Here is a 12,780-nt window from a genome sequence, read left to right on the forward strand (position 1 = left end):
ATTGAATCGGATGTATTTATGGTGAGCTTGAAGCTTAATGATGAACTTTTAAAAAAAAATAAGGGACGAGAGGAGCAGGACGTTCAGCTAGTTGATACGCCCTACCCATTACAATGCAGTGCCACAGATTTCGTGAAAAACCCAAAAATTCTGAGCAGCACTACAATTGCCCTCGTCACCTTGAGACATAAGATGTTAAGTCTCATTTGCCCAGTAATGTCACTAGCTACGGCGCCCTTCAGACCGAAACACAGTAATGTTTACACATTACTGCTTCATGGCAGAAATAGGCGCCGTTGTGGTAGACCCATAATCTAGCCGGCTTCCTGTGCAAAGGAGCCTCCCACTAGTAGGAGCCTCCCACTGTGAATGAGCTTGTACGACCTTAAGGTATCTGACTCTTGACTTAAGTCAAGAGTCCGATACTCTTACATCAGCTGTATAATTATTCATTTGGTAATCTCACAGCGATATAGCCCAATTAAATATAAAAACATAGTTAATAATATGGCCAAAAGTGTATTACATATTTTAAAGTACAATAGAAGGTTTAACTCCTGTTCCTGTGATGTGTGTGTGTGTTTATTATATTCTGTGCCAGTTTGTTATTTCAGAATTTAGTTTACATTTCGACAAATTAAATATGTAGATCATAATCATAGTATGTAACAAATAGGATGGTTTACTTTTACATAATGCATACCGAGGTTAAAATCTTGGACAAAAATCCAGTTATGTAGGTCCAATTTCGCGAAAGAGGTCACTCATCGAATCCAACTCGCATGGAAGCAGCTCGGGAAGCTCTGTAAAATCTACCGTCCCAAATACCTCAGTGTCTGAAGACGAAGGTTTTCAAGCAGTGTGTGTTGTCAGTGATGACGGTGAAGCAGACGAGGTCGCTAACTATGGGCTTGATGAGAAAGCTCATGGTCGCTTAGAGGGCAATAGAGAGGGCTATGCTCGTAGTTCAGAAATGAAATCGATAGGAGAAACCAAAGTCAGTAAATCTTGCAACTGCTCAACCCTAATAATTCCATACTACAAAATTGACTTTAGATTTCGCTCAGTTTATAATAAGTGAGCTAAGTTGCTCACTATACACGAGCTGGGTTGCAGCCCGAGCTGTAGTTACGCCCTCGCTTAGGCAATGAATTAATAAGCCGAGTATCTTACGAGCGAGTTGCTCACGAGTTTCATACACATTAACGAGGACAACAATGTGTGTGCATAAATCCTTAGAAAAATATGTAATTCATGGTAAATGATGGCACGCACGATATTTTTTGTAAGGTGTTTGATGTAACTTACTAATTAATATTTTATAACTAATTTTTGTGGATTACAAATGATTTGATACTAATAAATATTTTAACACATTTGTTTATTCTAAAATTGTAAATGGATTATCAGCGCCATCTCTCTCTTTGTTGTAACAACCTCTTTGTTGTAACAAGAAAAACTGTATTTTCCAGTTAAATTGAAGATGCTCTGTTTACTCTCTTAAAATTTGCAGTTAGGTACTAAGTTAACTTTGTAGGGATAGTTCTATTATGCACTAGCGTGTAATATTATTATGCACGTGTGTTATAGTTTGGTTTATGGCCCTAAGAACGTCAACGTCAAGAATGTCATAAGGCTCAGTTTACGAACAAGTGTGTTGAAAATCTATATATCTTATCTAATATATAAAATTCTCGTGTCACGGTGTGCGGGACCGAACTCCTCCGAAACGGCTTGACCGATTCTCATGAAATTTTGAGTGCATATTGGGTAGGTCTGAGAATCGGACAACATCTATTTTTCATCCCCCTAAATGTTAAGGGTGGTCCTAACGATTTATTTTTAATTTTTTTGCCATTTTTTTTTAATTTGTTTTATTATGAGTCAGCATTAAAAATTACATATAACTTCAAATTTTCACCCATCTACGATATATCGGCAATACAACGTTTGCTGGGTCAGCTATAATATATATTAAGTACGTGACACGTTATTTGTCCGCGATGGCCTCCTAAACTAATGAACGGATTTTAATGGGGATTACTTCATGGAGTGCAGTTTAGTCCTACGCGAGAGATAGGATAGTTTTTATTTCGATTTGAGACCCATAACTATTTTTATTTTCAATATTTGTTTTGTATGGACATATTTTCTATGAGAGAATTTATTGACGCACGATTTGATAGTTCTGTTGTGAAACAATTACATTACAGTTAACAACAGGGAGCAATGACGGTCTATACATAATATAGAAAGTCATTGACAGGGAGCATATTTTACAAAATAATTCTTGGTGTTATGAAATACTGATAATAAAAAAAAACTCTGGGTGGAATTTTGGAAACCCCTTCTTAGCTGACCTCTACTCAGTGAAAAGAATATTCCTACCAAATTTCAAGTCCTTATCTCTAATGGTTCCAGAGATATCGTGATGAGTGACTATATACGTGGAAATCTATTATATATATACAGATTATTGACAAATACATAAAAAAAACAGTATTTTTTTTATTATGCACAGAACAACGTCTGTCAGGTCAGCTAGTATATATATATATATTTTTGTGCGTCTGTTGTAACTGAACTCCTTATAAACGGCTGGACCGATTTTAATGAAACTTTCTGTGTGTCTTTAGGTGGATTTGAGAATGGTTTAGGATCACAATTGAATTACCTCCTAAACGGCTGGACCAATTTTGATGTTTTTTTTTGTGTGTTCCAGTGAATTTGAGATTGGTGTGTGTCTTCAGGTGGATTCGAGAATGGTTTAGATTCACAATTGAACTACCTCCTAAACGGCTGGACCGATTTTGATGAGTTTTTTGTGTATTTCAGTGAATTTGAGATTGGTTACAAATTTAATACGTGTATACAGGACAACGTCTGTCGGGTCCACTAGTATAGTTATAAGTTTTGTATTGTTTGTATAAATTTATTTACATGTCATATAATAGTTATTACTTCATTGATTACTTCAATTATACAAAAATGAATTAAGAACCTTCCTGCCTTGAAAGCTGAAAAATGCTATCGCCAATTAAAACGACAAATATTTAATTACCAAGAATATAACCAAGGTGCTATTTTCCTACAGTCAAGGTTATATTAAGTGGGGTTGGAAGCGTTTACCTTGTCTGGGTATGTCGTATGATAATGGAAGTTAGGAACAACGACGTGTTCGTTAGATGAACTCGAGTTTTGGGACCAAACTTACATCGAGTAAATAATATAAAGTTTGCATTGTGTTAAGTCTACCCTTGGCTTGATATTCAGACACCAATGATATAATGTATAAACTAAGTCTTGAAGTTAATTCAATTAATTATAGCTATACTAAAAAAACATTGTGTAACTTAATTTTGTAAATAATTTAGTTTTTAGACGTCTAGTTTTGTATTTCTTTCTTCTTATTGTATATATATTACTTTAGTTAATTATTAAACTTTAGTTATTCATTATGTATTAGGTACTTATAACACTATAAAATCAACCTGTGGGTAACAGTGTGGGTTCTCATTAAGAATTAATTGTATAATGTATTGTGTGAACTGTTTGTTATCCCAAAGAAATAAAATAAAATAAAGAACTTACGTAAATTGAGCCTTTGCTAACGGATAACTAAGCATATTTTCTATGTTCTAGTATTTTTTTCGCTTTTATGGAATGTGTAGTTCACAAGCAAATTACGATTTTTTTTTAAAGTAAATCGGTTTCGATAAAAATAAGTATCGAACTATAACCAGTTTTGGCAACTAAAAGGAAAAGCTTTGAAAATACATATACAGGCTGTCCCAAAGTTATGGCACATGAAGGGAAAGTACCTTAAATATCGAAGATAGGCTATTTTACTGAAAGAAGACTTTATGTTATTTTTAAAAGTTAGTAATTCTGCATTCAAAGATTATCTAAAAATACTTGCCTCGTCTGGGAATCAAACCAACTTAAATGTAAAAAAAGCACCCCTACTTTTATAATGCCAATCGAAAGAATGGCCAAAAACTAATAACTCTTCTTAAGTAACATAGTATTTTAAAAGAAAGGAACAACGTAAAATGAATGTTTTCATACTTGGATTGGTACGAATGGACCGATTAGATGGCCGGCCAGATCCCCGGACCTTACACCGTTAGATTTTTTCTTTTGGGGATGCGTGAAAGATATGCTATACAAAAAACGATACGAGAACGTGGGCGAGTTACAAACAGAATTGTGCCATATCATATCGAGTATTCACCATAAAATGATAAGAACATCAACAGGCAGCGGACTCATTAAAAGATTGGGGATTTGCGTAAGACTAGAGGGATCACATTTTGGGCATTTAATTAATTAATTTACAAAAAAATACCCACTTAATTGACTACTTCCTTTTAAAATACTATGTTACTTAAGAAGAGTTATTAGTTTTTGGCCATTCTTTCGATTGGCATCATAGGAGTAGGGGTGTTTTTTTTTTACATTTAAGTCGGTTCGATTCCCAGACGAGGCAAGTATTTTTAGAAAATCTTTGAATGCAGAATTACTAACTTTTAAAAATAACATAAAGTCTGATTTCAGTAAAATGGCCTATCTTCGATATTTAAGGTACTTTCCCTTCATGTCCCATAACTTTGGGACAGCCTGTATATTGAAACAATTTGTTATTTAAAGTGATATCCCTCAGTTCTGAGATTAATTACATTAAATTTGTAACCAAAACTTATGAACGATGTGAGCACTCAAACCCGCGACCTCTCGGGTTCCGTCCAAGCGCTCGTCCAACTGAGCCTACTGTTTGAGTGACGTATGATTCGTAAATCATGGTATGTCTTGGTATCGCTTTAAAAATAACAAATTGTTTAGAATTGAAAGAGCGATATCTCAAGTGAATTTCCTAATATGCAATTATTGGGGTTAAGCAGGTTGTCAACTCTAAAGTAAATCCTGTAGATGGAGCCACAACCTGAGAGTTGAAATTGTATACACGGGCCATGCTGGTCTCTTTCGTTACATCGTCGACCAGTGCCGGAACAAACTTGCTTTCTTAGAAGGTTGCGTAATAAGGTAAACACAGCGTGTTCAAATTAAGCCCCAGAAAATTCAAGTTTGTGCGTCAACCACAAAAAGTCTATTTGGCGTATTACCGCTCTCCGACAACTCTCCAATATTTTTGCTCTGAACTAAACGGCGACTTCACTTGACTTTTGGGACTTACCCAAAACTTAATCAATTAATTATGGCAATGCTAAAGTACCTACGTAAATTCATGTGCTAGTATTTTTTTCGCTTTCGCGATAATCACGTTACGATTTTCTTAAAAGTAAGCGTCATTTTCGATAGACAAAAGTCTTCCAATCGTGTTTTCACTTTAGGCATAGGAAAAAAAATACTGCTAATTTTCATATATTTAAATTTCTCTTTGATAGGATATTTCGTTTAGTTGTAAAAACTCGTCAAAAAGTGATATTCTTTAGGGAGCCTAGCCTTAATTAAATATTGACAGTACCGTTGACACCGTATACACGGGCCATGCAGGTCTTTTTCGGGAAATCGTCGACCAGTCCCGGAGCAAACTTTACTTAGATCCGCGAATATAGGAATAGGGTCGCATATTTTTAATCCGCGAATAGTGAACACGTGAATGAAGGAAGCGTGCATAAGGAGGTTTTACTGAATTGTATTTTAGAGTTGTATGTATTCTACAATCGCAATTTTAAATATTTAAAACACGATAAAATTTGGGAAATGACAGAAACCATACCATAATTTGGACGTTTTAAAATTATGTTACCCAAATGGAAAATTGGAACTTTTTATACCAAAAATATGTACAGCTAGTTAGTAACTTCTTAGCAGAGCTCTACATTCGTCTCAACAAAGAATGAGCGCTTGTCAATCAACGTAGATCTATCCTCAGAATCTTTCAGAGTGTAATTGGCTTCGAGAGTTTTCTATGAGTTTAAGCTGAACTAGTTAAAAGATTATCTTTTCTCCGGTAATTCTGTTACGAACAAAAATTTATTTGTTATGGTTTAATGTAATCTAAATAAATAATAATAGACTAAAATATATTATAGATATTAACTCATTTTGATGAGTTAACTTTTTTTTGTTAGTGGAGTTAGAGAGCATAGCTTAAATGGCACTGCTCGAAGCAGCGTAGTGGGGCGGGTCATACCCTAAGATATGTGCGAGGGTAACAGTGGCTGGTCCATCGTGTTCGTGATCGGGTATCGCTTGTGGTGCCTGGTCGATTCTGTCTCCGGGGATTGTTCTTTTATTTTTAAGTTGATAATGTACCATTTTATGCTATGATTCAAAAATTCCCGGATTGAAAACGCTTTAGGCAACTTTGTGACTGACACTGTATTACGTCCGTAAATGACACAGATTTTTTTCATATATTAGAGGGGCTAACGGGCTAGAGACTCACGTGATGGGAATTGGTAAAGCAATCGCCTATGATCATCCCCAACACCAGGGATCAAGGGATGCGTAGCCGGCTCTATGCTTCCAGGTCCTTGAATCGTATCGGTTCAGGAAAACAGGAGCCATTATCTGATTCCACGAAGTTTTCGAGGTGTACGAAGTTCCTCTCGAAACGCGTGGTTGTGGAATGCCAGACGTATACCAATGGGAAGCACCTTTGCACAGGATGCCGGATAGATTATGGGTACCACAACGGCGCCTATTACTGCCGTGAAGCAGTAATGTATAAGCATTACTGTGTTTCGGTCAGAAGGGCGCCGTAGCTAATGAAATTACTGGGCAAATGAGACTTAACATCCTGTCTCAAGGTGACGAGCGCAGTTGTAGTGCCGCTCAGAATTGTTGGGTTTTTCAAGAATCCGGAGTGGCACTGCATTGTAATGGGCAGGACATATCAATCACCATCAGCGTCAAAAAAAAAAGACGTCAACGTGATGCGGTTGGTATTTAGCATTTTACCGTTATGTCTGGTGGTGGAATTCGGCCGCTGGTATTAACCAACTTCCTCTGAGCACTCCCCGTGATGTATACGGTAGAAGCTTAGATAATTTATTTATACGTTTAGGCTTCTTGCTGCTAGACAACCGATGAAAACAATCCAGGTTTATAGCTTTCGTGTGCGTGACAAGCTACGTCTTACACTCGCGTTTTGTATGTCACTTTGTGTTAGTGTGCGAACATTGCTCATAATAAAGGTTAACAGTCACCCTCAATTTTCTCCATGCTTAGGTTATTTATACGTTTAGATAGAGCCTCTTGCCGCTAGACAACCGATGAAAACAGGCCAGTTTTATTATTTTAGTATACACGAGAAGCTACGTCATACACTCGCAATACGTCAGTCACTTTGTTTTAGTGTGCGTGCGTACTGAAAATAGAGTTTAACAGTTCTCCGCTGTTTTTTCGACGCGTTCACAGCTGTCACACTAAGATCATTTGTACGTCTAACCTCTATTTTGAGCAATGCACGCACAATAAGACAAACTTTTAATAAGCCTGGCCAGTTGTTATGCGATGCCTGACAGCAAAGGGCTCTATCTAGACGTATAAATTGTCTAAGCCTCCATAAAATATTTCATAATACCTAGTTGCGAACAATTCGAATTCCAACCAAATTTCGTACAATATTATTAAAGAAGTGACGTCGGTCCTCATTGTTATCCTAGGATTTATTTATATGATTAAATAGAGCATAATGGAGGACGTTGGCTTTGTATCTGAACACATGCTTCAATATTAATATTATCTATAATAATATATATACTAAATAAATTGTATCTTTGATGTGAAATCATCTTTAGGCTAGGGTTACTATGGATGCAATTTCTGACGAAAATTATCACAACAGAGATATTTCTCGGTAAAAGTGGGAGAATGTTGCTATAGAACTCAACACTGCAATATGAGTAAGTACAATTTTTTTATTTTGATATGGGGTTTACATTAATTAGGTACATGAGCAATTAGAATTAATGTTTACATTTTATCTATCAAGAACATGACTTGTAGAGCTATAGATTATTACAGTAGGTTGTATTGAAACGGAATTTCACCTGCTGGACTAACAAAATAATTTTTCAATGTTTCTCTAGTCTCATTCGCGCTTCTTCCGTAGTGATTATATCTCCGTGAAACTGGCGCATTGTGTAGGGACTCAAAGTCCACCTCGGGAATATCAATGGAAGTAAGACCTTCTTTTTCAATGTCAAATCATATTCATCAAATTCGTCCATCTTCGCTGGACGGCAGAAACGAACTGACTATCAGAATAACAGAAAACGCGCACAGTGTAAACGCCTTGTTCTGACGAGGATTTCGGACGAACTCATCAGAACAAGTTTTCGTCAGAAATCGCATCCATAGTAACCCTAGCCATAGCCGCGTTAGGCACTTTTTGGAAGGGGAAAATATTATGGGTCCGCGTCACTGACATGCTCATGACTCGCGCACGCGATAAATAAATAATTAATAATAAATATACTTAATACTTATAGTTAGACACTTCCATGAGTGAAATTTCGTGAATTCGCCTCACCGAAATGCTTATAGCGGTATATCTGTAGCTATACAGCTGACGTATTGTGCAGCATTAGTGCTGTGTATATCTTACAAGATGACTTACGGTACGTAGGGAAGTGGTCGCTAACTATGGGCCTTATGAGAAACCTTATTGTCGCTCAAAAGACATTGAAGAGGGCTATGCCTTGCGAGATCGAATCAGAAATGAGGAGATCCATAGGAGAACCAAAGTTACCGACATAGCACAAAGGATTACGATACTGAAGTGGCACATAGTTCGACTTTGAAAAGGAGGAGGTTCTCAATTCGATTAGTATCTTTTTTGTGTATGTACACCAATTACGCTGACATTTATGTATATAAAAACCAACGAAATCAGTTTCCCCGAATAATTAAAAAAAAACTACGCTTAAAAAAACTTACTTCAAAAACTCAATGCTAAGCAAAATAGCAGGTACCTACACTCGCCACGCGTGACTTTGAGTGGGATAGCTTCGTCTAGAACCAAACAACCCAAGCGGGAAAGTACCAACTTAAACCCTATATAGTAAACCAAATAATAGTATTTTATTAATATTAAAGGTATAAGATGTGTATTAAATTAAATCTCTTTTAAGTTTCTCAAAACTTTTGAGTTTTTGAAGTCGTTTTTTAAACGAAGTTTTTTTTTATGAATACGGTTAAATAGCGTGTGTTCATTGAATGTCGCGATTATTGCGCCACGCTGTAATATATTATTGATAAACAGGTACGTTTGCGACCAGATTTTAGGGTATGTTCCGATATGCACTGCGAGTACTGCACAGTGCTATCACTGTAGAAAAATTCGTTCCATTATGGACTACCAGAATACTGCCGCAGTACCCTAGGGAAATATATGACGTCATAAATCGCCGCCATATTCTACTGTGAGCGTTTTCGAGGTAAGATACTCGCAGTACTTTGATCAGGTGATCAGTCAAAACCACTCGAGTGCCGAACGTTTTATAAACAATACCTACAGTTTAATCCCAAATATTTTTAATTTGACAGTACTCCAACAACAGTTATTTTTAATAATAATAATAAATCTTTATTTGTTGCAAAGAAAAAATACAATTTTGCTTAAAATTACCCTCGAAAAACTTTAATACACTCATTTGAATGCTGCGTCAAAAAATGCGGCTGACAGTATACGGGCTATAAAGGAACGGCTTCACACTGTCACACTGTACAGTGGTCGCAGTGCATATCGGAACATACCCTTAATCAAAAATGTCGAGGTATACGTCAGTATGTATGATTGATGATCATGTTACTTGAGATATATGAATGATCGTTACAACATTGCCAAATATTTTCTTTGCATGATAAACACAATATTTTTACACAGGAAATTTTACATTGTCTCGTGAAGCAGAACAAAACCAAATGGATTAAAGTGTGAGGAATTAGAATCTCGTACAATTTTGGAAGTCGTTTTTTCTGATTATTGTATCTATAATGGAAGAGATTTGGCACATTTGATGATAAGGAATATGGGAAATGATTATGGAAGATTTTGTTCATATATAAATCATTGTTTTTGTTTGATGCGATAACTAATTATGACAGTAATCACGACTATCACGCCCACGAAGCATCCTTATACAAATAATAAATACAACATCCAAAGTTTAAGCTTTAACATGTAATATACGATAATTTATATTCACACTGTTTATTTTTTATTTCTTTTTATGGATTATTTGATACTAAATGCTTTTTAATTTGGACATTATTTATATGAGGGAAACAACACCTTACATACTAATTTGTTATGTTACCTACATAATACAATTACAATGATTGTAAAATGCTCATTGATTTATTGAGGCCATATCTTGTATGTTCTTCTCACGAGCTCTACTTTTCCAAACATAATATGGTATATTCAATAATATGAATTCTTTAGATAATTTATCTAAAGTCTACTAGATAGAGCCTCTTCCTGCCAGACAAACGATGAAAACTGGCCGATTTTATTATTATAGTGTGCGTGACAAGTTACGTCTTACACTTGTGACTTGTGTCACTTTGTGTTAGTGGGCTATATCTCTATTTTAAGCAATGCGTATTGCTTTAAGATTAACTATCAACCTCGAATTTTTTCCGCTGTTTTCACAGCTCTCACAGTCTATCTGGACATAAAAATGACCTAAGGTAAATTAAATATTCATAATGACTATTCAAAAGCGCTTAGTTTAAGCCTATTTCAATAAAGTTTATTTGACTTTAACTTACAATCATGAAAATTTGATTTACGCATTTATCACGAAGTGTTCCGAAGAGCTGTTTAACCTGATTCCTGCCGCCGAATTCCATCTTCGCACGACACGCCACAAATTAGGATATCATCCCCACCATCTGGATGTGGATCCTCCACAGTGCGCTTTTCAAGGAGCTTTCTTTCTCGTACTGCTAAGCTGTGGAATGAGCTTCCTAGTGCGGTGTTCCCGGGACGTTACGACATGGGTACCTTCAAAAAAAGCGCGTACACCTTCCTTAAGGCCGGCAACGCTCTTGTGATTCCTCTGGTGTTGCAAGAGAATGTGGGCGGCGGTGATCACTTAACACCAGGTGACCCGTACGCTCGTTTGTCCTCCTATCTCCATAAAAAAAAATTTTTCAAGGAAGCTAAACAGAGTGACACGTTATTAACTCTATTTGAAATAATTTTGTTCTAAGGTTAAAAACCAAGAAGAAAAATGTCGAGAACGTTTCTATTGAAAAATTATCACTAGAGCTTTCTCTCAAGGCAACGTAAATTTGTAAGAGAAGTTTAAGCGGAAACTTCGTGTCAAGGATAGTGTTTGCTGGCTATGTCGCTTAAGGCTATAAGAGCCTCAAAGGAGACTATGCAAATCTTAATTGCTTTACGGAAGCACTTTGCTTGTCCTCATACATTTTAACTTGCATGAAAATCCTTATTTATAGCTACGTTGAATATATTATTCCTACAAGTCACTCACCCTATCTCGATAAGCCTAAATGTACAATAAGACAACAAAGTGTTGCAAAGCAAACAGATGCTACGATGTTTACCTATTTCTGTATTATTGCAAATTATGTAAGGAAAAATACAGCCCAAATGTGTCCGTGTAAAATCCGGCTCGAAGGACCAATATGTTGATTGATTGTGCTGAAGTAGACTGTTGTAATTATTATGTCAGTGCACTGGTACTATATGTATAATAGGTATTATGTGGTAATAATATAAAAAATATTCAACTCGAGCCTTTGAAAGACATAAGTGCTACGGCTACCTGAACAGATTTTATATGAACTTCCCGCTTATCTCGTTTACTCCACCTGGTGCGGTATTGCAGCCGCATTACCATTATATCGCGGCGATTTTTTTTTTCATTTACTTAAAACAAAAAAATTGAGAACAGCAATCATATCGAAACCTTGGAGATCTGCTGGAACAAACTGAAAAAGAAAGACAAAAAATAGTAAATGTACTCGATTTGTTCTATTGCGAATCGGTACTGGTATTTAGGTATGTTTTGTACTCAAAACCAAATCCACCCTCAGCACTTTCTCAAGCCTCAAAATGATTTTGCTACATATCTAATGAAATATTTTTCAAATTAGAAATATTTTAATTTGAATAAGCGTACCACTTCTAAATAATTTGCTATTTTTAATTAATATTCTTCACTTCTGGGATTAATTATACAAATTATATTAAAAAAATAAATTATACAAAAATACAAATTCCTCGGCCGGAACTCGTCGGGTCAGTCGCGGATTCGTGGCCCGCGTCGTTCATAAATTATCGTTACAAATTAAATATCTATAATTAATCCCAGAAGTATCACTTTAAAAATAACTTTTTGTTTAGATGTGAAAGAGTGACATCTCAGGTCAATTTCCTAATATGTGATTACTCGGGTTGAACAGGTTATCAAATGTAAAGTACCACCTTCGCACGACACGCCACAAGTTGGATATCATCCCCAACATCTGGATGTGTGGCGGTCCTCCACGGTGCGGTTTTTAAGGAGCTTTCTCCCTCGTACTACAAAGCTTCCTTGTGCGGTGTTTCCGGGACGATACGACATGGGTATCCTCAAAAAAAGCGCGTACACCTTCCTTAAAGGCCGGCAACGCTCTTAGTTAGTTAGTTAGTTGTACAGATTAATTAAGTCGCATAATGATGGAGCGTTGTTACAAGAAGATCTTTACGCTGTTAGTGACTGGGCCAGAAGTAACAAAATGATCTTCAACGCTCATAAATGTGTTCATATTAAAATCACGCGGAAGAAAAAA

The sequence above is a fragment of the Leptidea sinapis genome, chromosome 1 (assembly GCF_905404315.1).
Source record: "Leptidea sinapis chromosome 1, ilLepSina1.1, whole genome shotgun sequence".
In the NCBI taxonomy this organism is placed as follows: domain Eukaryota; kingdom Metazoa; phylum Arthropoda; class Insecta; order Lepidoptera; family Pieridae; genus Leptidea; species Leptidea sinapis.